The sequence below is a fragment of the Notolepis coatsorum genome, assembly GCF_963971535.1.
Source record: "Notolepis coatsorum genome assembly, chromosome: 2".
Taxonomy (NCBI): Eukaryota; Metazoa; Chordata; class Actinopteri; order Aulopiformes; family Paralepididae; genus Notolepis; species Notolepis coatsorum.
The window spans coordinates 181,004,535-181,024,514 of NC_140166.1; positions in this window are offsets into that span (position 1 = coordinate 181,004,535).

Below are 19,980 nucleotides of genomic sequence, written 5' to 3' on the forward strand. Positions count from 1 at the left end.
TGGAGCACCTTTCAATCCACACAGCAAGAGAGAAATACACACTAATTATACTGGTAACAACCCAAACAGCCATTATGCCTCCCTCAATCCTTCATGACATTTCAACACAAGAGTAGTGGACCATGAGGACCCCTCTCAAGAGTTTTCAGGACCAAAGAAAACATAACATGTGGTTTGCAACCTTAAGTAATGCTGAGCACACACATAGTGTGTTTGTACTGTAAACTGCATTGTTTCAATATGTCTATGGGAATACTGACTTTATGACTAACTGAATGAGTGTAATGCATTTGGCGCCACTGCTTCCACCCAATACCCATGGGTCCTCAACTGACTGAGTGCGTAATTTGGTACTGTAAGAGGAGGAATCTACCAACCAGGGCTGTCCTCAACTTCAGTTACTTTTATTATCTCAGTCATATGATTTTGTCAACTAATAGATTCATCTATTTGATCAGACACATCTGTAAAATAGATTTCCCCAAACAACTGCAATGCAATCATGCAGAAGTACGTCATTAGATCCGGTGCTTGTTAAAGGATAACTCCACTATTTTGGGAAATTAGCTTATTTAACATCTTCCCTGGAGTTAGACAAGAAGATGCATACCTTTTTTGTCTCTGTGCGTGCATTTTAGCTTTGGGAATAGATGCTCCGTTAGCATAGCTTAGCTTCATCACTGGAAGTGAGGCAGGACAGTAGCCTTACAGTGCCTTACAGTGTATTGCAAGGTCTGACATTGACCAAACTTGATATGCATGACCTTGGTGGGCTCTAGGTCAACTCCTGAAAAGGGGGTCAATGTCAGACTTTGCAATCAAAAGTTAGGGGGCTAATAACCCTTGCCATAATTTCAGTGCGCCCCTAACTTTTGATTGCAAGGTCTGACATTGACCCCCTTTTCAGGAGTTGACCTAGAGCCCACCAAGGTCATGCATATCAAGTTTGGTCAATGTCAGACCTTGCAATACACTGTAAGGCACTGTAGGCTACTGTCCTGCCTCACTTCCAGTGATGAAGCTAAGCTATGCTAACGGAGCATCTATTCCCAAAGCTAAAATGCACGCACAGAGACAAAAAAGGTATGCATCTTCTTGTCTAACTCCAGGGAAGATGTTAAATAAGCTAATTTCCCAAAATAGTGGAGTTATCCTTTAAAGACCAAAGCATATTTGTGAATACTATTGTGATGCCATCATTTTCCATACAATTACTAATTCAGCACGATGAGGAAACAAAAGACAAAAAGAAGGTCTTAGCAGTGATACAATCTCTGTTATGGAAAGAGTTTTACATTGTCATCTTCATTTTCTAATCATGCAGAATACATGGCTGGATAGCACCTCCACCTCCACACTGAAAAAGCAAGAGCATCTCTGTTGGGGCAATCAATCACAGTAATATGGAGATTACGTGATAGATTATCTGTATTGAGATGATTGCAATGGATGGTTGTAGGCAAGAGAGGCAAGTCAGACAATACTGTACACATAGAATTCATTAGTTCTGCTAATACAGACTGCTGCGCAACTTAATGACAACATGTTTTGACAACATGCATGGACTTGCCAATGGCTCTGTAACTGACAAACAAATGTATTCACACTCATTATCCAAAGAGTTACTTTTCAATTGCTTTAATTGTATATCTTGTATAATTATATATTGTTTAGCATTGTACTGTATATCACACTAATGTCCTTTATCTCGTCTCCCACTGATCTGCTTTCAGTCACTCTGTTATCTCCCTCTCAGTCCAATCTCAATGTATTCCAAGAAATATGCAATCAGCAAACAACGTCACCACCATGATGACAGTGACAGTTATGGTCGATGCCAGAGCATATAGCAATAATCACTCTGACAACATGGGAGCATTAGTGACCTCTACAAACATCTCAGTCATTAATGACATTATGACAGAACAAGAATGATTGACACGGATTGATGGACAGATGGAGATAGATAGATAGATAGATAGATAGATAGATAGATAGATAGATAGATAGATAGATAGATAGATAGATAGATAGATAGATAGATAGATAGATAGATAGATAGATAGATAGATAGATAGATAGATAGATAGATAGATAGATAGATAGATAGATAGATAGATAGATAGATAGATAGATAGATAGATAGATAGATAGATAGATCGTGAAAAGATGTTGAAATGATATCTGAAAAATTATGATAGTTTTACACTGTCTTCAGACTATTTGGAGGGTGAAACAAAACTCCATTCCTTTATGAAAAGTTAGTTAAGTTCATGTGCCCATTGATTGGCCACAGTTTGCATGGTAATGTAGCCCATATCGTTACCAATCAGTGGCATGCTTCATACAATTAATTGGAAGTATAGGATCAGCACTTATTGGACCATTAGAAATGTATACCATTGACTATATTAGTGCAGAGATTAATAACAACACGTATATCAGTTTCTGCTTTGTTTAGATTTTTAAATCAGTCCTACAAAGTTTCCAGCAAATTAACCTGAGGGGAAGGGGGAGGGACTGCAGGACAACTGCTTCTCAGATAAGTTAGTCTCATTGCCCATAACCTCTGGTTGTAACCTCCATGAGATAAAGCCTGGTAAAGAACTACTGCCGAAAGTGTCTATGGGGTAGAATTTCCGGTGTACTTCCCCTGGAAGCTGCCTCTGAACGGACCAAACTTTTCCCGAATCCTGTCGGCAAACAAGCTGAACGTCCCGGTCATGTAGTAAATTATTCAGGCAAAGCAGTTGCAGTGGCTTAAACGAGGAAATATTGTGCACTTCACACGTTTCTATAATTGTTTTGTCGAAACCGGAACGCCTGTAGCCTGTACTTCATCATGTACTTCCGTTTAGACACTTTAGGAGGCATATCTTGTCCAGCCTACATTGCCCATGACTAAGACCGCTGTTATCACGCACGCATGCACGCACACACGCACGCACACACACACACACACACACACACACACGCACACTTACTTCTCAGATAAGTTAGTCTCCTTGCCCAGTCCAAGACCGCTGTTAAACTGATCACACACACGCACACGTGCAAGACTCTAATTTAGTGTGTTTGCTTCTTGGTAACATGAACTCATAAGTTAATAAATGTGTCTCCTTGTCCAGTTTAAGACCGCTGTTATTCACACATGCACACATTTTCATAGGTTCCATTTGCTTTAAAAATCGTCTTAGAACTTTTAGAACTTACTTTTGCAAATTGGAATCGCTGAGATGAGTAGAACTGCGAGAGTCAGGCTCGCGGTGTTGAACGGACTCATCGCGCTGCTGGTGAGGACGTGCAGGTTGCCACTCTGCGTAACGTGGGCTTGGCACTGGGAGCCGGTCTTCATCGTCATTTGAATACTTTACTGTGGATATTCCCTGTGCTTGTGTTCTACTTTGGTGCCTTCCATCAGAACAATTTTAAGGCTTAGGTCACACCCTCTATGCATCAGTGACAGTTCATTGCGTCATTAGAACCCCACGTGTAATCTGATTTGTAGCGCTATGATGCCGGAATTTACAATACAGAGTTATGAGGCTATGCTTGCCGGGAATAAAACATTAGGTTTGTCCATGTTATCAAAATGGACAATAGACATTTCCTGCAGTAAATAAATTAAACAAAACCTCTAGAGAATAAACAGGGAATGATGATAATAAATAGTCCACCTGCTCTCCAGCACATAAAATATACACAAGCATTTGGTTTGGAGATACAGAAAAGGCTTGAAATGCTTTCAGCTACTCTGTATTTTCCTATACTGTATGATCTGTGCTTTTCTTTTAATTTAGAGGATTTTAGGGAAGACACTTGGAAGTGTTTGGGTTCACTGGACTTGGACGTCATATGGCATATACAGTAAGTCTCAAATGCAGAGGAAAAGAAACACAAGTGAAGGAAAGGAAAGAAAAACACGGTGACATAAGTCATAATGTATTTTGTGGAGGAAGGCACACATAAAGCACACTACAAGCCCTTAGCATTCACACTACTACTACACTACTACCCACAGATCAGCAGAACACACACATGTGAGTGGTGGAGAGCCGTCTAACTTTGGGGGCAGCGCAGCCTAATGGTTAGAGAAGCAGGCTTCTGAGAGGAAGCCCCCCGACCTGCAGGAAAAAAGGCTGGGAGGTTGTACTGGGCAGCCTACAAGTGTGCATGTGTGTACGTGTGTAAGTGTGTTGCAGGTCATTGCTGAAAAAGATAAACTTGAGAGTTGCACATTGTGGAGTGTCCATGGCTACCAAGGCCCTGCTCACTTCAGCACCATGGACAGGAACCTGTGCCTCACAGAAGAGACTTCAGCACCATGGACAGGAACCTGTGCCTCACAGAAGAGACTTCAGCACCATGGACAGGAACCTGTGCCTCACAGAAGAGACTTCAGCACCATGGACAGGAACCTGTGCCTCACAGAAGAGACTTCAGCACCATGGACAGGAACCTGTGCCTCACAGAAGAGACTTCAGCACCATGGGCCGGACCCTGTGCTTCACAGAAGACCTCAGCACCATGGACAGGAACCTGTGCCTCACAGAAGACCTCAGCACCATGGACAGGGACCCATGCCACTCAGAAGAGACTTCAGCACCATGGACAGGGACCCATGCCACTCAGAAGAGACTTCAGCACCTTGGACAGGGACCCATGCCACTCAGAAGAGACTTCAGCACCATGGACAGGGACCCATGTCACTCAGAAGAAACTTCAGCACCATGGACAGGGACCCATGCCACTCAGAAGAGACTTCAGCACCATGGACAGGGACCCATGCCACTCAGAAGAGACTTCAGCACCATGGACAGGGACCCATGCCACTCAGAAGAGACTTCAGCACCATGGACAGGAACATGTACCTCACAGAAGAGACTTCAGCACCATGGACAGGGACCTGTGCCTCACAGAAGAGACTTCAGCACCATGGACAGGAACCTTGTGCCTCATAGAAGAGACTTCAGCACCATGGACAGGAACATGTGCCTCACAGAAGAGACTTCAGCACCATGGACAGGAACCTTGTGCCTCATAGAAGAGACTTCAGCACCATGGACAGGAACATGTGCCTCACAGAAGAGACGTCAGCACCATGGATAGGAACTTGTGCCTCACAGAAGAGACTTCAGCACCATGGACAGGAACCCATGCCACTCAGAAGAGACTTCAGTACCATGGACAGGAACCTGTGCCTCACAGAACAGACTTCAGCACCATGGACAGGAACATGTGCCTCACAGAAGACCTCAGCCCCCTGGACAGGAACCTTGTGCCTTATAGAAGCGACTTCAGCACCATGGACAGGGACCTGTGCCTCACAGAAGAGACTTCAGCACCATGGACAGGGACCCATGCCACTCAGAAGAGACTTCAGCACCATGGACAGGGACCTGTGCCTCTCAGAAGAAACTTCAGCACCATGGACAAGGACCTGATGAGGTCATTGGTAATGTAAATAAATAATTTGACTGGAGGCCTAAACAAATTATAAATTCCTGCTTCCGCCTGTGTTTTGGGAGGTGTTGTCAAACTATCAACGGCTCTGAAACTAGTCTTGTCTTGACATTATAATGGCATGAAATGGTGAATTCACAAATAACAAAATACAGACCACTCTGGTTCCATTGACGCACATCAGATGGTTCACTCCACACAAGAAGCATAATTGCTCTGACATAGGAATATCCATACATGCATCTATGTATTATGTAAATCTAAACCACATCCTTATTAAATAAGCTCTTTGTGGCAGGAATAATTACTTCCTATATTACCTTGTCAAAAGAACGAATCAACACTGGAATAGAGCCATCTCTAAGGAGGTTATTGTGTAAAATGTATACCCATATAGATTTAAAAGGGGAAGTCAGGTTTACATTTGTATGTTATGTGGAGAAGATATTGTCAATTCAAGGCAAATATCACCAACAATGATGTGAAATGAATACTGCTGAAAATACAGCTGTAAGATATATTCAGTTCATTTGAATATCCCATGGTACTTTGGGATACAGGATAATGTGTCTATATATTTGCACTGCAATGTGCGCTTTTTGGATTCAGTGGACTCTTGACAGAGATCACAGGCCCCTTAACACATGCAAGAAGACTTATACTGATAATAAACAGTTGGGTTGCTTATGTACCGAGCCAATGCCTGTATTACTTGCTTGGAAATACTGTAATATCTCCTCGTAAATTCTCACATGTAGGTTTTTATCCCTTGGCCACTGGGGCAGCAAATAAAAACACATTTCTCAGAATACAATGAAAATATAGCAAGTGTAGTGTAGCGATGCTCTGATGACTCTTGTTCATGATCACACTCATCCACACCCTTCTACGCTAATCTCTCTCCATCTCTTCTCTGTTTGACTCTCACACCCACTCTTCCTCTTCTTACTAAATTACGCAGTCAGTCAGTTGAGGACCCATGGGTATTGGGTGTGGAGCAGTGGCACCAAATGCATTACACTCATTCAGTTAGTCATAAAGTCAGTATTCTCATAGGCATATTGAAACAATGCAGTTTACAGTACAAACACACTGTGTACTCAGCATTACTTACACATTTTATAGACCCATCGTCTCCTGGTGCTTTATCTAGTTTAAGGCTACCGATTGCAGAGTGTATTTCTTCGATGGAGATATCCCCTTCCATTGACTTCACTTGTTGTTTCGAGAGCGATGGTAGCTCAATATTAGTGAAGAACGCATCCATCTTTACTTGGTCCACCGCTGCTTGTGGGGTATACAAATCCTGGTAGAAACTCCTGAAGACATTGTTCATTTTCTTTTTGTCTGTAATAATTCTGTCATCTTTATTATGAATTGAGGATATGATATTTTTATTTTGCTTCTGTTTTACCCGATTCGCCAAGATCTTACCTGCTCATAATATTTTTGTTTGGTTCTAAACAGAGCAAATTCAGCTTTCTTTTGATATATGTTGTTCATCTCATATTTGGATTTGTTTAGTTTCCTCCATGTTTCTGGGTCTGGTTGTTGACTATGTTGCTTCAAAAGTGTTTTAATTTCTTGATCTAGCGCTATCAGTTTCTGTTTCTCTGCTTTTTTTTTAAATAATGCACTGTATTAGGGCGGCTGGGTGGCGCAGCGGACTAAGCGCTCGTCACCAACGTGAGAGACACTGGTATCGAATCCGGCTGTCAGCGTTGCCTCCGGCTTGGCCGGCCGTCATACTGGCTCAATTGGCAGAGTCAGCGGGAGGGAAGCCGGTGGGGTGGTATTCTGGTCGTTGTAAACAGTGACTCCTACAGGTCGGTCAGGGCACCTGCACAGCGAGGGAGGGAGATGGCAAGGGTAGTGTGACCTCCCACACGTTACACCTCGCCAATGAGAGTCCGTGCTGGCAGGTTAAAAGATGCTGCTGGCTGTCTCCTATGTCTCGGAGGAAGCATCTGATAGACTTCAGACCGACCAGTGGGGGGCAAATGCGAGCAACAACCAGGAAGGGGAGGGGGGAATTGACATAACGACTAAAATTGGGATGGGAGAAAAACACAGAAAAACAGGAGGAGAAAAAGTGGATACAAATAATAATAATGGGGCGGCTACGTGGCGTAGTGGGCAAGGCGCTCGCCACGAATGCGGAGACGCTGGGATCGCCTGTTCGATCCCAGCGCTCCACATTGCTTTCAGTTTAGCTGGTCGTTCATACTAATACACATTGGCCGTATTAGGGGGTGGGAAACTGATGGGTGGGGATCGGGCGTTGTGGACAGCGACTCCTACAGGTCGGTTGGTGCGCCTGCGCAGTAGAATCAGGAAGTGTCGGGGGCAGCGTGAGCCTCCCACGCGTTACTCCTCGCCACTGAGAGATCGAGCTGCGCAGGTGAAAAGATGCGACTGCTGTTACCTCAAGTACCGGAGGGGACTTGTGCTATGTATGACTTAGTCCACATTGCAGCCGGCTTGTGGGAGGCAAGAAACAGCGTTCGTGACAGGGGAGGGTTGAATTGGATGATACAAAAATTGGGATGGGAGAAAATATAGAAAATGGGAGAAAAAGTGGATCAAAAGAAAAATAATAATAATGCACTGTATTGTATGAGTCCACCTCTTATATTATGCTTTACATGCATCCCACATTATGCCACTATCATCTATTGATCCCTCATTAAATTCCCAGAATTTACTAAATATAGTTCTAATACATGCACATGATGTCTTACTGTTCAACATTAAGTTGTTAAAGCGCCATCTTAACGACCGCTGTCCTTCCTCCATGGATGTGACTACTAACTCAAGTGAGGCATGATCAGACAATACAATATTTCCTATCCTACTATCAGCTACTTGAAATAGTCTATTCTAGAGTATGTGGCGTGTGGGTGAGAGTAGAAATTATATTCTCTTTCCTGTGGGTTTAAGACCCTCCAAATATCCACCATCCAATATCCCTGTTCATCCACCAATATATTGATCGCTAACCTCCCTTTATTGCCAATATTCCTAGGCTGAGAGGATTTGTCTAGTAATGTGTCTCCGACTAGGTTGAAGTCCCCCCCTATGATTATGTTACTATTCCCTATTTTCCTAATCACCTCACACACTTCATGAAAAAAGTCTGGGGACACTATGTTGGGTGCATAAATATTAGCTAGTGTAATTCTCTGACCTTCCATATCTGCGTCCAACACCACCCATCTCCCCTCTTCATGAGAAAAACGAGCGTTCAAGTTTCTTTAATAGTTGTCATACAGAAGTACAGAATACTTTTATACAAAATGCTTCTTTCTGTTACGCTAGCGTGTACTTTAAATTCGATGTAATTTTGTATTAATATAGCTACCCCCCTCTTCCTAGAAGAGAAGGTACTATAAAATATTTGCACCACCCAGTCCCTCTTAAATTTGACAGATTCCTCCTCATTTAAGTGTGATTCTTGGATTAGCACAATATCAGTCTTTTTTTGTTTCAAATAGGTCAATATTTTCTTTCTATCAACCTGCAATGGCCATTTTGGCCATTTTAGTTTTCATTTTTGAGGACTGCATACTTTTTCTGCAAATCAAAACTCCATACTCATAGCATGCATGCGCCTGATCTCTTTTAAAAGATGACATTCTGAAGTTTCTGATTCCAGAAAGAGAATTCACTTTTAGTGCTAATGTAATAGAGTAACATATCTCTGAAATTGAGTTGTAGAAAAACTTGTTACTCAAGTTTTTCTGTAGTAGTTAGTAGTCCAGAGGTAGTATTTCCCCAGAAGGTGGTATGGCTTACAAATCCATACGAACCCATAGCCTGAAGCCTTATGTAGTACATGTCCAAATTTCATAAAGATCCATTCAAAAATGAATGATTAGGAGTGATATTGGTAAACTGTGTACAAAAGAAAAACTGAGTTTCCTCATAGACTTCAATTCATTCTGCTGTTTTTCTCTTCCTGTTTTCGCTCGTTGGTTATTTTTTTGTTTTTTTTATTCATACATCCCCACGTGGGTTATCATTGGAAAGCCACACTCATTGGCTACAAAAATCCACAATCATTTTCGAGATCGGATCTAGATTGACGGAACTACTGCGCCAAGAGTCGGGAGTGGTATTTTGTGAAATACTGTGTACTTTGCACAAGCCTCAAATACCGGCATGTAACTCGAGAACCGCTGAACGGAATTTGTCGGATTTTGTCGCTATCGACAGGCAACAAATAAGCCTTCAATTCGATATATATATATATTGTATTACAAAATATGCACACCTGAGCCACTAGGGGTCGCCAAAGTGCTGGTGGGCAAATCGTCCTAAAAAAGTCCCGCCGGCGGGTCGGCGTATGCTAAGAGGTTTTAATAGCATGGTGACAGCCGTCTATGTTCCATGATACTATTTTAATCAGCCCCATCGTCCTTCAGCATTTAGTGCTTTTATGCCCGTGGCACTACTCCTCTTACTCCTATATCTAGATCCCGATACTGTGATAGATAGATAGATAGATAGAGAGATAGATAGATAGATAGATAGATAGATAGATAGATAGATAGATAGATAGATAGATAGATAGATAGATAGATAGATAGATAGATAGATAGATAGATAGATAGATAGATAGATAGATAGATAGATAGATAGATAGATAGATAGATAGATAGATAGATAGATAGATAGATAGATAGATAGATAGATAGATAGATAGATAGATAGATAGATAGATAGATAGATAGATAGATAGATAGATAGATAGATAGATAGATAGATAGATAGATAGATAGATAGATAGATAGATAGATAGATAGATAGATAGATAGATAGATAGATAGATAGATAGATAGATAGATAGATAGATAGATAGATAGATAGATAGATAGATAGATAGATAGATAGATAGATAGATAGATATTAACATGTTCTAAACACATTTCCCAGCTTAGCACAAATTAATGGAAGCAGCTATGGATCACTGTAAAAAAAGAAAACTGTAAATGTCTGGCAGCAACGGTTGCCGAATACTTACTGTCAAATTACAGTAAAATACCCAAAAGTAATTTACTGTATTTTATGGCATTTACACTTATAGTAGAAAAACTAAAGTAATCTGTAAAATAATACAGTGAATTTCCTGTGAATTATATATTTTTTTACAGTGTAGCTGTTGGCCAAAACCACCTCTCCCAGTGGTTTTAAACTAATCTAGCTGATTCGTATCCACCTCCATTCATTTGTGCTTGCAGCCGGATCGCTTTCTACTGAACGCAGAGAGAGGAAATTGGTATCTCTCCTCTTGTCAGACTCTGGAGAAGATGGTAAGCGCATTTCCCATAATGTTGAAGTGTTCCTTTAACACGCAGTAAATATTGATGTCCATAGTATCTTTGAGTTGAAAGCAAGGCAGACTCACGTGACTATCGAGGAATCTAAATAAGGGGGGGGGGGTGATATTCACTTTGGAATCTGTTTCGAATCTTAATTCTTGATATGGTCCTCTGGTACAGATCGTTTCCTCTGGGGTCGTGTGTAACAGAGATGCATGCGCCTAGACTCATATTACATGAATTATAGTGTAATTAGATAATATTATAATATTACCATCATTATTATATCCTCCCCAGGATATGCAAAAACCCTCATCTATTTAATGCACACAGGAACCCAATGATGGCAATTCAACTTGTGAATAACAGCAAGAAAACCATTGTATGTCATATTCATTTACTCTTGGTTACCAAAAAGAGGAGAAATAGTTAAGTTTAAAAAATTAAACAGAGCTAAAAGCTCAATATACAAACTCATTTCAAGGCTGAAATTCAAAGAGTGACAAATTACATTTTTCAAATAGGAAACTCAATTAGGCAAAACACAGTTTACATGGCAACAATGAGAGGTGTTTAAAGTCTGGCATGGCTCATAAAGAACCATCTCCCTCACAGTGTGCAGTGGAGATTAATATAATCAACCAACATTTTCTCCCCAATTATCAACCGAGGCCATGAGCGGCAAAGACCAATTATGCTGCTTTCATATTCCTGGAGTCACTCTTTTTTCAGATTTTAAGCTCAGTTAATTGTTCATCATTCCTTTTTGTACACGCCAATCAGATATAATTTGTGTGTTCATTTTAACTCCATATCATCACTGTTTTCCAGATCCACATGCTGGGACATGTGTAAACTAAGTAACCATTCCATAGCATCAACACACATTATCAACACACATCATCACACACACGCACACACACTTCAAATGACATGTCAATGCTGAGTGCTGAGTGGTGCTGAGACATGTTGACAATGAAAAAAAGAAAACATCACACACAACAACAGCTCAGCACAGAGTATTGCTTACCTATGGCGGCTCTCGTGTTGACCTATTGTTTATGAGTAATTTGCACTTAATTCCGTCATTCTTCTAAAACAACACAATACAATGGTAACTCCAAGTCCTTACAGATAGGGGGTTACGATGCAGGGATGACAGGAGGACACTTAAAGGAAAATGTGTTTCAGGAGATTTCTATGACTTGCTTGTGTTCAGAAACCCCTCTTTCTGCTAAATTAGATCACCAATCAGAGACGGAATAAAATCTAAATCTAAACTCTTAATTAGTCATTCTTGTCATCCAATTTTCACCCTGCACCTGCTTAGCAATTCTGACAAAAACAGCACTATGTGAATATAAAACAAATAATTGATTATGCATAGGGCATAGGTTCTTAAAGCGTATTAAAGGGCCACGCATGAAATGCCAACCTGATAGCAACTCAAACATTTGTGATCCTAATCAGAGATTGATTGATTGAAAAACTGTATTAACATATTGCAGAATGGGTACAATACAGTACAGCTCAATACAAACAACTGCTAAGAGGATGAAGACCAGAAGAAGACTTTCGTCTTGTTTACATACGGGTCCTCCATTTTCAATTCATCAAGACATTTAGAGACATGCAAATATACGGTACTCTGTAAGAAAGAGAGAATATCATAAAAAATATAAATCAGAAGGGGAAGAAAATGTACATTAGAGGGGGCTGGGGTTGGGTGGGGGAGTGGGGGTGGATTTTGACATTTACCGGGGCCAGTTTCTAATTGCAGAGAGAAAGGCTGTCAGGCTGATGTGAATGTCAATCTAGATTATTGCACAGACGCAATCACCTTCCCTCGACACCGCAGTTCCGGTCGCGAAAGCCCTTTTGTTTTGCAAGTCACATCTGCGCACCATCCACCTACTGTGTACGTCGTAGTATAGTGGCTCCCTCATCGGCCCAGTGGCCCCTCGACGCGACACAAGTTTGAGCTGGGAACACCTCTCACCCGCCCACCCCTTCCTCCTCCGAGGTGTGGAAGAATTTGCCGTAGAGAGACTAGAGAGAGAGATGATTCGAACACGTGTCCTAACGTTGTGTTCACACTTCACCAAAGGATAGGTGTGCCATTCTGCATCGATTGCAATCAAAGCCATCAGAGGTTATTGTTTTTGTGTTAACGCATTGTTGTATTGACAGAGCGGTTATGTGAGAACTAGCTACAGACCTTTGACATTCACAAAATATATAAATAGATTCAAGAGATTTATTCGTCACATACAGACGAGACATGCAGTCACAATATCAGAAACAGTGGGTGAATCATGACCAGGGATAAGATGGACATGTGGAATAACAGAAATGTTGGTTGAGGAAAGATAATACAGTACAGAATACAGTAGGACCCCTAATTGTTTACTTGAGAAAATACAGATCAAATTGGTGACTTTGTTGCAAGGTGACTTTGTGGAGATGACGGCTCATGTTTGTGTTCAAATCCTTCAGCACTACCATGAAATAAGGAAAATGGACTGCATTTATATAGTGCTTTTATCCAAAGTGCTTACAACTTATGCCTCACATTCACCCACACACCAATGGCTGAGGCAACCATGCAAGGTGCCAACCTGCTCATCGGGAGCAGTTAGGGGTTAAGTGTCTTGCTCAAGGAGTGCTTCTGGGAGGAGCTGGAATCGAACCTGGGAACCTTCACATTACCAGACGACCAGTGGCTCTACCCCCTGAGCCACGGCCGCACCATATAATATCTATCTATCTAGGTCGTCCTCGGACGGGCCCTCCATCGGTGCTTCCAGTCATCCCGATCCTCCATGCATCTGGCTAGCTCGCCGGTGCATTCTGTTCCCGCATCTCTCCTGAGTACGTCCACGTAGGTTAATGTGGGACGTCCTCGTGATCGATGCCCGTGTGTTGGTTCCCACAGCACAAGTTTGCTGGTTGGCATCTCATGATGTCTCTGGCAGTGACCTGCCAGCCTCATTCTCCTGACTGCCACTTTCTCGCTCACCCTTAGCACCCCCCCATACAAGTTTGCATTAGTGACATGCTCATCCCTGTTGATGTTGAGCACCACACGCATCATTCTGGTGTAGCACCCATCCAAGGACTTCTGCAGGGTGGGCTTCAAGGTCCAGCATTCACTGCCATACAAAAGGACAGACTCAACTGTTGCATGAAAGAAGTTGAGCTTGATTTGATAAATAAATAAATAAGGCTCATTTAGGTGTGAAATACCCAGATAAGTATTTGAGTACATTGAATGTACTTAAAGGTGCTATAGATGACTTCCGGTTTGAGATGTTCGGGTAAGCGACCATAGAAAAGTGCTCCCGGTCAAAGAATATCGAAAAAAGGAAGTAAAACCACCTAAAACAAAATAAAAAGTGACAATTCAAGGATATAAGAGAAAAGGAAGGATGAACACGAGAAAAAGCGAGAGAAAAGCTAACCAACAAGCTAGTGCAATAGCTAACCAAGCTAACATGCAGAGCATTCGGAGCGACATCGACAGACTCAGGGAAGAATTAAAGAAGGGTCAGGACGAGCTCAGAGAAGAAATAAATAAGAGACTCGAGACAATTGATGGAAAACTACAGGAACAAGAGAAAGATATAAGGATGCTAGAAGGAAGGACAGCTGAAACGGAGGAATGGAATACAGAAATACAAGAAATTCTAAAGGCGACGCTCGAACAACAAAATATGTTGAGAGAAAAGCTAACGGACTTGGAGGGGAGGTCGAGGAGAAATATTACACGAATATGGGGACTGAGAGAAGGGATAGAAGGAGACTCAATGACCAAATATGTAGACAACCTAATTCGAGGAAAACTGGAAGTGGCAGACCTCGCCAAGATAGAGATTCAAAGAGCACACAGGACCCTAGCGCCGAAGCCACAGATAAACAGACCACGAGAGCAGTTATAGTTAATTTCTTGAAATTGAAGTCAAAGAAAACATTCTCAGAGCAGCCTGGCAGACGAAGATGGAGGTGGAGGGCCAGAGAATAACCTTCGACCATGACTATTCAACAGAGGTGGCTGTAAAACGTCAGAGCTATGTTCAGATAAAAAAGACTGAAAGAAAAAGGAAGCAGATTTCAATCACCAATGACCACGCTGAAGGTTCATTGGACAGAAGGCATAAAGGTGTACAACGACGTGAGGGAAGCGACGAGGGACATGGACCAGAGAGGATGGAAGGTGCCGGGAGGAGAAGAGGAGAGACCGACGCTGATGCAGAGGTTGGAGGAGGCGAGAAGATGGACCAGGGTCGGGGGACAAGGAAGAGGAGAGGAGACACAGACTTTAGCACTGAACTACACGCCAACGATAGAGATAAAAGAAAAATACAAAATTAAATGGGACATGGACAGGATCAAGTACTTAGGGGTGAACATTACAAGAGGGGTGGAGGGGCTATACGAGGCAAACTATACACAGATTAATCAGAAAATCAAGAGAGACCTAGAAAGATGGACAGTAATGCCCCTAGATTTCAGCTCAAGGATCGAAATCATTAAGATAATAATAATAACTTTATTTGTATAGCACTTTTCATACAGAGGTTGCAGTTCAAAGTGCTTCACAATAGTAAAAAATACAGGCATAAGCGAGCATAAAAAGATAGACAGGTAGAATCACAGTGTTTCACATTAGGATCTAGCATCCCAATAGGCTCTCCGCTTACAGTTTTCAGTAACACAAATAGTAAAAATAGTTTAAAATTATTCAGTTTAAAAATAGTAAAAAAAAAATTATAAAATAGAACGGACATAAAAAATACAGGCATGAGCGAGCATAGCAAGATATGGCAAATCATAGTGTTTCACATTAGGATCTAGCATCCTAATAGGCTCTCTATTCAGTAATACTCCTGTAATTCCCAACATACTTCTGTAACTTTAGTGATACTAGATCACAGGGACTCGAACCCACACAGGGACTCGAACCCACACTGTAACTTTAGTGATACTAGATCACAGGGACTCGAACCCACACTGTAACTTTAGTGATACTAGATCACAGGGACTCGAACCCACACTGTAACTTTAGTGATACTAGATCACAGGGACTCGAACCCACACTGTAACTTTAGTGATACTAGATCACAGGGACTCGAACCCACACTGTAACTTTAGTGATACTAGATCACAGGAACTCAAACCCACACTGTAACTTTAGTGATATTAGATCACAGGGACTCGAACCCATACTAAATAGTGGGACTTATTGCACAGTGTTTCACATTTGGATCTAGCAAATAATAAAAATAGTTTAAAATGATTCAGTTTAAAAATAGTCATCAGTAAGAAGTAAAAAGTGCAATAACCGACGGACATAAAAAATACAGGCATGAGCGAGCATAGCAAGATATGGCAAATCACAGTGTTTCACATTAGGATCTAGCATCCTAATAGGCTCTCTATTCAGTAATACTCCTGTAATTCATGAACAAATAATCACAGTGTTTCACATTTGGATCTAGCAAATAATAAGAATAGTTTAAAATGATTCAGTTTAAAAATAGTCATCAGTAAGAAGTAAAAAGTGCAATAACCGACACATGAATTTGATAGGCAGTGTAAAAGAGTAGGCAGGGTAAGAATAAATACAAGTTGTGTCAGGATATCCCTGATGTTTCCTCTTGCCACTAGGTGGTAGCAGATATCTATCAGTGAAATGCCTGAGCAAAGAGATAGGTTTTAAGCTGTCTTTTAAAGATGTCTAGCGAGTTGGCTTCCCTGATGTTTTGGGGTAGTTTGTTCCATAGTTTTGGGGCATAGTTGATAAAGGCTGCATTACCGATCCTCTTTTGACTGCTTCTGGGAGCCTCTAGTAGTCCAGCAGCTGATGATCGCAGTGTTCTTGCTGGTGTGTAATTTATTAGAGTGTTGGTGATGTAGCTAGGTCCCTGTCCATTTAGAGCTTTGTATGTAAGGAGAAGGACCTTAAAGTCAATTCTAAATGTTACAGGAAGCCAGTGTAAAGCGGCTAAGACTGGACTAATGTGCTCTCTCCTTTTGGTTCTAGTTAGCAGTCGGGCTGCAGAGTTTTGGATTAGCTGAAGCCTCTCTGTGGTTTTCTTAGGGAGACCTGTGAAAAGTGCATTACAGTAGTCTAACCGGCTAGATATGAATGCATGAATTAGCTTCTCAGCATCGTTCTGATTAATAAATGGTCGTACTTTTGCTATATTTCTGAGATGGAAGAACGATGTTTTCGTCACTTTGCTAATATGAGAATTGAAGTTCAGTTCTGAATCTATGATAACCCCAAGACTAGTGACCTCAGATTTGATCCAAGGGGTTAGTCCCCCCAGGTTCTTTATTAATGTTTCTTTTTTAGTTTTGGAGCCGATAATTAGAATTTCAGTTTTGTTCTCATTTAGTTTCAGGAAGTTCTTACTCATCCATTTATTTATTGCCAGTAAGCAGTCTGTAATGGAGCTAATCGCTGTATCATTTGGTTCAGCAGATATGTACAGTTGTGTATCATCCGCATAGCTATGGAAATCTACATTATGTTCTCTGATGATATCACCCAGCGGTAACATGTAAAGGGAGAATAGTAAAGGACCTAAGCAACTCCCTTGTGCAACTCCATAGTTGTTGTCGTATATATCAGACATGTGATCTCCTAGTTTAACATAGAATTTCCTCCCTCTGATGTATGTTTTAAACCAGCCCAGCACATGGTCTGAGAAACCGACATGGTTTTCAAGACGATCGATTAGAATATCGTGATCGATTGTATCAAATGCTGCACTGAGATCTAACAGGATAAGGATGGAGATCTTATTCTCGTCAGAGTTTAGTCTGAGGTCACTGATTATTTTGGTGAGGGCAGTTTCAGTGCTATGATATTTTCTGAATCCTGACTGAAATTCTTCTAAGATGTTGTTTTCTTCAAGAAAGGAATTTATTTGAACTGAAACTATCTTTTCAAGTACTTTACTAATGAATGGTAGGTTGGATATTGGACGATAATTTGCCATTTCATTACTATCCAAGTTAGGTTTTTTTAGTAATGGCTTTACAACTGCTGTTTTAAAGGCATCCGGGAAAATACCAGTCCTAAGGGAAGTGTTTATGATATCTAGCACAGGGCTTGAAACACTATTAAATACCCGTTTGAAGAAAGCTGTAGGTATAGGGTCAATGTCTGAGGTGGAGGAGTTACATTCTGAGACAGTTTTGCAGAGTACATCTAATGTGATGCATGTGAAACTTCTCATGGTTACATTGCACGGTTTGCCGCAATCAACTTTATTTCCATCATGAGTAATGCTGGCCCTGATCAAGGTTATTTTGTTGTTAAAGAATAGTGCAAGTTCTTCACACTTAACCGTTGATGACTGAGGAGGTGTAGGGGCAGTGTTGAGTAGTACATTAATAGTGGAAAAGAGGATTCTGGAGTTTCCAGCATTTTCTGTAATGATTTTAGAAAAGTAATCTTTCCTTGCTAAGCGGATGGTTTTATTATAATCAGTTAAAGCATCTTTGTATATATAACAGCATATGGTGGTTTTTGTTTTTCTCCATTTTCGCTCCGCTGCACGACATTTCCTTTTTTCTTCGTTGACCGTATTATAGTTTAACCAGGGCGAGGCTCTAGTTTTCTTCTTTTTCGTTTTTAATGGGTCGACAGAATTTAATATAGATGACATTGCATCATTGAGATTTTCTACCATTTCATTTAGAGAGCTGTCATGATTGTGTGGTTCATGTAGTCTGATAAGATCAATGAACTTTGATTCAGCTTTGTCGTTTAGGAGCCTCTTTTTAACTATGATTTCTTTTTTTGTTTTAGTAAGGGTTATTTGAGTATCAAAAAATATACAGTGATGGTCGGAGAGAGGTAATTCAGTTATTGAGATATTTGTTATGCTTAGCCCAGTTGTTGTTATAACTAAGTCTAGTGTATTCCCAAGCCGGTGAGTTGCATTTGTTATATGCTGTATTAGGTCGAAGCTATCCAGTCGATTTTTTTGTTCCATAGTTTTGGAGTCTGTTTTCTTATTAAAATGGATGTTCAGGTCTCCATTTAGGATCACCTTATCATATCCGGTAACACATAGTGAGATCAGTTCAGAGAGCTCCTGTATAAATATTGGTGAGTGTCTAGGCGGGCGGTATATTCAATTAGTTCAATGGCAAGATATTCCATTGACATGAACTTGCCTAGTTCTGTGATTCTAAACAAGAGTTTTGAGGAGAAGATTGCTGCAACTCCTCCGCCCCTTTTATTTTTTCTGGGTATTTGAAAAAAGTTATAGTCTGGTGGACAAGCTTCTATCATTATTGATGTAGCTGTGTCATTATTTAGCCATGTCTCTACTAGGCAGATGCAATCTAAGTTATTTTCTTTAATCAGATCATTTACTAAGAATGTTTTATTATTCAGTGATCTGACATTTAGGAAAGCTAATTTTATTTGTTGGACTTCTTTAGAGGAGGTCTGCTTTGGCTTGACCGTGATGGCCCTGAGGTTAATAGCAGGTAAACGCATTGATGGCGTATTTTTTTCACCATGCCATTGGCTGGTTATGATTACTTGTATGTTTTGAGAGATGGCATGGCAATTGTGCTATTCTGCACCGTACTGGCTGCACTGTGCTTTCGGGGACATTTGATCAGACGAGATGGCCTTGTGTGATATGGGGGGGGGGGACGTCTTGTGCTGCTGTACTTCGTGGTGAGATTGTGTCCTTCATGACTATCTCTCGTGCTGGTATGAGCTTAATATTCTTGGAGGCCATCAAGGCATGACGCATGTTTGCTGATAGGAGCTTTGAACCTAAGCGATTTGGGAAGAAGCCAATTCTTTGAAAACGTTCTGGGTTATTCCAGAAAACATTGAAGTTGTCAATGAATTTCAGGCCGTGTACGAGACATGCAGCCCCTAACCATGAATTAAAATTTAGGAGTCGACTGAATGCTTCCTGTCCTCTGCGAAAGCATGCAATTGGTCCACTGATGGACACATCAGTGTTTGTGTACACAGACTGATGTTTGTCTAGTGTGTTCATTAAACGTGTGAAATCGTCTTTCAAAGTCTCTGTGCCAGTCTTCTTTCGCAGGATGTCAAACGATCCAGAGTGAATGACAATTTTTGTTATTCCCGGTCTGATTAGTGTTGGACGTTTTTCGGCCAGCTCTTTCACAGATGTATTGTCTAGACAGA